This window comes from Octopus sinensis, linkage group LG22 (assembly GCF_006345805.1).
Source record: "Octopus sinensis linkage group LG22, ASM634580v1, whole genome shotgun sequence".
Classification (NCBI taxonomy): domain Eukaryota; kingdom Metazoa; phylum Mollusca; class Cephalopoda; order Octopoda; family Octopodidae; genus Octopus; species Octopus sinensis.
The window spans coordinates 4,545,630-4,553,129 of NC_043018.1; the positions used below are offsets into that span (position 1 = coordinate 4,545,630).

At 36.6% G+C, this 7,500-nt stretch overlaps 2 protein-coding genes across 4 annotated transcripts in view; one reads left to right on the plus strand and one right to left on the minus strand.

Moving 5' to 3' along the window:
• LOC115223083 (vacuolar protein sorting-associated protein 13A) overlaps positions 1-7,500 on the minus strand; it is a 311,737-nt gene that overhangs the window by 300,943 nt on the left and 3,294 nt on the right. The window lies entirely within an intron of this gene.
• LOC115223250 (dolichol phosphate-mannose biosynthesis regulatory protein) overlaps positions 1-7,500 on the plus strand; it is a 20,431-nt gene that overhangs the window by 1,653 nt on the left and 11,278 nt on the right. The window contains exon 2 of one of the 3 annotated variants that reach the window (XM_029793751.2): positions 1,077-1,165. The exons of the other annotated variants lie outside the window; for them this stretch is intronic. The gene's annotated coding sequence lies outside the window, so the exon portion shown is untranslated. The remainder of the gene's footprint in view (positions 1-1,076; positions 1,166-7,500) is intronic. 3 annotated transcript variants of the gene reach the window in all.

The window sequence follows — 7,500 nt, forward strand, 5'->3', positions numbered from 1 at the left end:
AATTAAGAAGGCGGCCGTAAAGGATACGCACAACGCCCGTTTTCGGCGTAACCCTAAACCTAACCCTAACCCTAAACACCGGGTGTGCGTATTCTTTACCTTCGCCATTAAGGGGTTGTTGAACAAAACACGTGTATTTAGTTTAAGTGTGTCGGGGTCAATTTTTGCTAGTCATTGCCTGGGTTAGATAAAATAAGTATTCTAAATCAAATTCTTGTACTTACATTAGTAATCACTGTATGTGTTTGGCAGTTGTGTCATTGTTATGTGTGTGCTGTTTGGCTGTGTGTATTTACCATATGTTGTGTGTGTGTGTGTGTGTGTGTGTGTGTGTGTGCGCGAGTGTGTGCATTGTGTATATGTGTTTGTGATCAAACCTGCTTTATTCAGTTACATATACCTAACGCTTATACATATCAAAACACATGCATGGGTACACGTGTACTTTTGCACAACTACCTGTTGCATTCAGGCTCAAGAAAGCTACACGTATGTCAATGTGAATGGTTAGGAAAATGCTAATGTCCGTGAAATGCTAAGTCATGTGTAAATAAGTACGGTGAATCCATCTCTCATACTCATTTCTCATCATCATCCAGTGTTTTAAATACAGGTCTTGTCCCCGTCTCTAAGTAGCAAACTATTTATCTTTAGATAGATATGTAGATAAATAACACTTTATCTCACTTTTAACGCAGTTTATCAAGGATCAACAATACACATACAAATGCTATTTTCAGGTTTGGTTGCAAGCAATTTCAACAGTTTAAACGAAGAACATTAATAGTGCTGAATGAGTCAATAGAACACTGGCTAATTGTGATTCTCTTTTCATTAATCTGACAAATAGGGCAAAAACTGTGCTTTGCTGAAGAGATTTGATAACGTCTGAACACTCCCAGAGTTGTTGCCCATACATACTATTAGACATTGAGATTTTGTTATATATATACAGAAGGATAAGATCGTTAATTTAATTATCGATCTTAACAAGTGGCCAAGATCAATAATTAAATTAACAATTATATCCTTAATTATATAAATTTGTATTTATTTCATCATTCTATTTACTGCAGTTGATATTCTGACCATATCGCGTGAGGAGTTATAGGCGGGCAATTTAAACTGGTCGTGTGCATATATATGTATGTATACGTTCATATATGTAAGTATTCGTATGTTATATGTATATATATATGTGTATTTATGTTACTATCTATGTATATTCCACTGATGAGGCAAAGCATTTCTTATGCAAAGCCAGAAATCCGGGATCTGGAATTATCCAGTAATTTTTTTTTTTTTGCTAGTTCATCTTGTCCTTTTGTTTTCTCTCCTGGTGCTGTATGAACATTTAATGTGGTTTTAGAGTCAAGTTTTGGCTGCTATTTCCAGCGTGGAAGTATTTCTTAGATACCCTAAATTATAATTTTATATATATTTATATATATATATATATATTCTCTTATTTGTTACAGCCATTTGACTGTGGCCATGCTGGAGCACCACCTTTAGTTGATCAAACTGATCCCAGGACTTATTCTTTGTAAGCCTAGTACTTATTCTATCATTCTCTTTTGCCAAACTGCTAATTTATGGGAACATAAACACATGAACATCGGTTGTCAAGCGATGGTGGGAGGAGAAATGCAGACACACAGCAACACACATATGTATAGATAGATATAAATACAACAGGCTTTTTTCAGTTTCTATCTACCAAATCCATTCACAAAGCTTTCATCAGCCTGAAGCTATAGTAGGAGACATTTACCCAAGGTGCCATGCAGTGGGATTGAACCCAGAGCCATATGGTTAGTAAGCAAGCTACTAACCACACAGCCACTCCTGCACCTAAAAAAATAGCTTCGCCCAACTTGGGGCTCGAACCTATGACCCCAAGATTAAGAGTCTTGTGCTCTACTGACTGAGCTAGCTGGTTCAAATGTATAGAAAACAAAAGAAGACAAAGATAGGTGAGGGAACAACAGCAGATCTATTAGTTTGATGCTTGAGAAAAATGGAAAAGATTTTGATGTTTTGAGTCTACACTCTTTGACAGAAAGAGATGAAAGGAAAAAAAACAAAGAGAAAAATGTGTGATGGAATCAATGGTTCCACACATACAATGGGATTCCTCACAGTTTCTATCTACCAAATTCACACACAAGGCATTGGTCGACTTTGGGGTTGAAGACACTTGCCCAAGGTGCTGCACACTAGGACTGGACCTGAATCTACATGGTTGCAAGGTGAGTTTATTAACCACTCAGCCATGTCTCTACCTCTATAATATATAGGAGCATAGGCCATTACTTGAATTACAGAACAATTCTTGCAGGTTTTATCATTGATTTACATAAAAAAAAAATGCCAAATTAAAAAAAGAACAAAGGTTATTGAATAAACACGATTGGATTCAGTTGTTGGTTCTCATGGCAACATTCACTCTAGTGAGACAACATATTTTCTAGTTAGTACATCGCTTGAAGCAGGACTGACTGGTATTTAAACTATGCATGGAAATGTTCTCTGTGGGACAAGCAGTTTGTAGTTCAGGCTTCTGCTGCTAGAAGCCACTTGATACCATGAGCACTCTACATAAAAAGCAGATCCAGTTCCCACAATACAGACAAATTCCTTTAAGTGAACACATAAAGAAATGTGCAGGGAACATCAAACCAAATTTCAGTTTTCCCCTTCTACCAGTGCAAAGATACAGTTTCTTTAGAAGAATGTTTAAATAAAAAAATTTTCATCATAAAATACAGAACACATCTAAATATGCACACATAACCAACTTTGATCTCTTTACATATTTTAATTCGCGATTACATACCCATCACTGTGCATATTTCTCCCTACTACTCAAGTTTTTGAATTTTTGTATATATATATAATATATATATATATATATATATATATATATATATATATATACATATATATATATATGTATATATCTATATTACGGAGATGTACCTGCATAGCAAGTGATTTGATCTGAGATCGTGTACGGAAACGAAAACAATTGCAGCGTGGAAGGTGTGAACAGGTCGCAGTCTTAAAGCGCCGAAAATATTTTGACAAATTAAACTTAAATGTTGAAGTGAATCGAACGGCTTTTGTGTGTTTCTTAAATAGCTTACAAACACCTTCCACGCTGCAATTTTATATATATATATATATATATATATTCCTGAGCGCCATACTAATACAATTGTTTGTTTATATTCCACCTGCCTTCGTTTTTTGTTTATTTTCATAAAGCTTCCCGTTATACATATATATATATATATATCCCCTGCCCACTACCAAAAGCTGAACAATTATCTCCCCTGCCCAGAATAATAACGCTAACCAATTACCTCCCCTTAGACTTCTCTACTTGTGGCATCATTCATTCATAAACTTTACACACAACATGGACAAAAAAATTCTTCTTAAGGAAATACGTATTTAAATAAATTTTAATGTCATGATTAGCAAAAGCAAAACCGGTTGACAAACACAATACAAGATGTATTAAAAATTATATTAAAACTATGTAAAGTGTGTGCATTTTCCTTCTTTAATTTCTTATATATATATATATATATATATATATATATATATATATATATATATATATATATATATATATATATATATATATATACATATACATATACATATACCCGGGCTGCTTCCTGCATCTGTTCCGCATAGCCCTGCCCATTCAAAAAGCACATAAAAAGCACTATCCGAACGTGGCCAATGCCACCGCCGCCCCGACTGGCTTCTGTGCCGGTGGCACATAAAAAGCAGCATCCGAACGTGGCCGATGCCAGTGCCGCCCCGACTGGCTCCTGTGCCGGTGGCACATAAAAAGACCATCCGAACGTTGCCAGCGCCGCCTTGGGTGGCTTCCGTGCCGCTGGCACGTTAAAAGCTCCAACCGATCGTGACCGATGCTGGACCCCCCCTGGCACCTGTGCAGGTGGCACATAAAAAGCACCCACTACACTCGCGGAGTGGTTGGCGTTAGGAAGTGCAACCAGCCATAGAAACTCTGCCAGATCAGACTGGAGCCTGGAGCAGCCCCTGGCTTCCCAGACCCCGGTCGAACCGTCCAACCCGTGCTAGCGCGAAAAACGGATGTTAAACGATGATGATACATACATATGTGTGCAGGTGGCACATAAAAAGCATCATTTGAGCGTGGCCGTTACCAGTACCACCAAACTGGCCCCCGTGCCGGTGGCATGTAAAAGTACCCACTACACTCTCAGAGTGGTTGGCATTAGGAAGGGCATCAAACTGTAGAAACTCTGCCAGATCAGATTGGAGTCTGGTTCGCCAGACCTCAGTCAAATCGTCTAACCCATGCTAGCATGGAAAGCGGACGTTAAATGATGATGACATATATGTGTGTGTATATATATATATATGTATATACACACACACATACATACACATATATATACATATATGTGTGTATATATATATATATATATATATATATATATGCACACATACATATATACATAGTAATAATAACAATAATCTTTGGATGGAATTAAAATGTTTATAAATTCCATGCAAAGATTATTGTTATGATTACTATATTTATCCTACATTATATTGGTAGAACTTGGTGCATTCCCAAAAACTGGTTTGCCAGTCACCATCATTAGACTGTGGCTGGCATCATGAAATAGGAACTTTATTTGCATAATCAAAACGTTTCCTGTAAACAAATTTAAAAGATCTGTGTGTGTGGGTGTGGGTGTACATATGTGTGTGCGTGTATGTATTATGTATACATGCGTATATGTATATATATATGTGTGTGTGTATGTATGTATCTATGTATGTATACATGTATGTATACCTATATATGTGAAGATTGCTTGGAGACTTAAGGCATACTGTAAAAACCTGCTTAAACCTGAGCCCCCAAAGCAAGAAGCTGTTAGTACGTTTATGTTGTGTACAATAAATGACATTTATTTCTCACTGGATGGAGTACCTTTTGTTGATTTTACCTTAACAGAATGGTAAACTATATATATGTATATACACACACATATGGATACATACATACATGTGCATGCAATATAATGCCACAGTACAGAGGGCAGTTGAGGTTTTACAGGACACTCATTCAATGATTGGGCTTTGCAAGAGTGATAAAAAAGTGGGCTGTTCAAAAGACAGAGCCAGAGAAAGCCACCAGGTGGTTTTAGATTAAATAGGCTAATCCTGGTGCAGTTGCTGAAGCTGGGTCACCCAAACAAGGGTATCTGTTATTGAAAGGCCTGCAACAACTGATGATGTCATGTCACTGATCAATCCACTGCCATACATGCATTTTCTTGATTTATTGAAATCTTCATTCAACAGACACACACACAAATATATACATGTATGTTTGTATATGTAAATATATATATGTGTGTGTGTGTGTGTGTGTGTGTGTGTGTATCATCATCATCATTACATGTATAAAAGAGGTGGGGAACAAAGAAGATGGAGTGAAGGAGTACCCCCCACAACAAACGGTGAGTTCAGCCACACCCTGGGGACATGACAGCGATGGCATTGCCATGGGGAATGGCCAGTGATGCTTACTGTAGCAGCCACCCCACCTTGCAGGGTCCATTTCTCAGACAGGCCTCTGTTATCCTGTTCTTGCAGAGGAAATTGAGCTCCTGACGGTGACCTGCACAAAATGATAGTGACCGGTCAGGGTCCAATATTTATTTATTTTTCTCTCCTGTTTGCTGGTCTTGTGCCAGAATTTGAAATCAATATCATTTTATCTTTTACTTTTTTTGGTCATTAGACTGTGACCATGCTGGGGCACCACCGCAAGGAATTTTTAGTGAAATGAATCAACCCCAACACTTATTTTTTCTGAGCCTGGAACTTATTCTGTCAGTCCCTTTTGGTAAAGTATTAAGTTATGGGGATGTAAACTCACCAACACTGGTTGTCATGTAGTGATGGGGAGCAAATACAGAGAAAAGATACATACATGCAGATACACACACACACATATGCAAGCATGCACACACACACACGACAGGTTTCTCTCAGTTTCCACCTACCAAATCCACACACAAGGCTTTGGTTAGCCTGAGGCTACTGTAGAAGGCACTTGCCCAAGTTGCCATGTAGTGCGACTGAGCCCAGAACCATGCAGTTGGGGAGCAAGCTTCTTACAACACAGCCACTCCTGTGACTACATTATGCTTCAAAAGAATATTCATCATTGCTGAAAAATACTAAAATTACACTGAGAAGGAGATCAGCCAGTATTTTGTAATGCAGTTGCTCGGCAACTGATAACTGTATGATTGGGGTCCCCTCAAGGGACCCTGCTTCTCTTTTATACATGAAATTGGTGTTTATAATGTTTACAAATAACAGTTGATTTATTCATACTTTTAGTTTATGTGTGCATACGTGTTTGTGTGTGTGTGTGTGTGCATACATATGTATGTATGCATGTATGTATATATGTGAGTGTCACAACTAAAATCAATGAATATGTAATATAGAAACATTGCTCTGAGTGTGTGTGTATATATATATATATATATATATATTATATATATATATATATTATATATATATATATATATATATATATATATATATATATAATATATATATATATATATATATATATATATCTTCTTTATGTCTTCTTCTTCCAAGTAAGTTTTATTTCAATAACTATGATGCGCACTCTTAACTCTTTACTTGACCTTTCCTCCCTGCCTGTCTATCTTCCTCTCTACTTGTCTCTCTCCTTCTTATTTTTTACCCTTTCTGGTTTCTTCTCCTCTCTCTTGTCGCTGACCTGAGGTCTACTAACTTTCTTTCTGCCTACTGCCTTCAACAAGTTAACATCCGCTTTTTCTGTCTTCACAAGCCGGTCTTCAGAATGCATTCAAATGAATTTTTCCACCGTCTAGGTTTATTGTTGGTTTCCTTGTTCTGTCTTTTACTGTTTTTATCTTTATTTGTACTGTTTTTTTTCTTTATTTGTATTGCTTTTATGTCCTGTTCTTGTCACCTTTTTTTACCCCTCCGCAAAAATTTTTTATTTAATTCACTTTGCGGGAAGGACTGTTTCAACGAAGTCGTGTTCTGCCCTTACCTTCGAAACAGGGGCAGCTGAAGAAGAGGAATGTTCCCTCTGTTGTTTGTCTTGTACTCTGTTTTTACATTGTTAAAAAAAGTCCATTTCCTTGTTTTGTTTTATGTTTTCGTTTCTCGTTGTGTTCTCCATTTATTTGTGGTGTTCTGTACTCATATATGCATGTATATATACATATAGATGTAGGTATGTACATATATGTATGTATGCATATGTTTTATTTATTAAATTGTTATTATATATATATGTGTGTGTGTGTATATATATATATAAATATATATATATATCCATACATACATACATATATCGATAGCCACTACACACATTTTTTTCTCTCCTTGTTTCTTTCT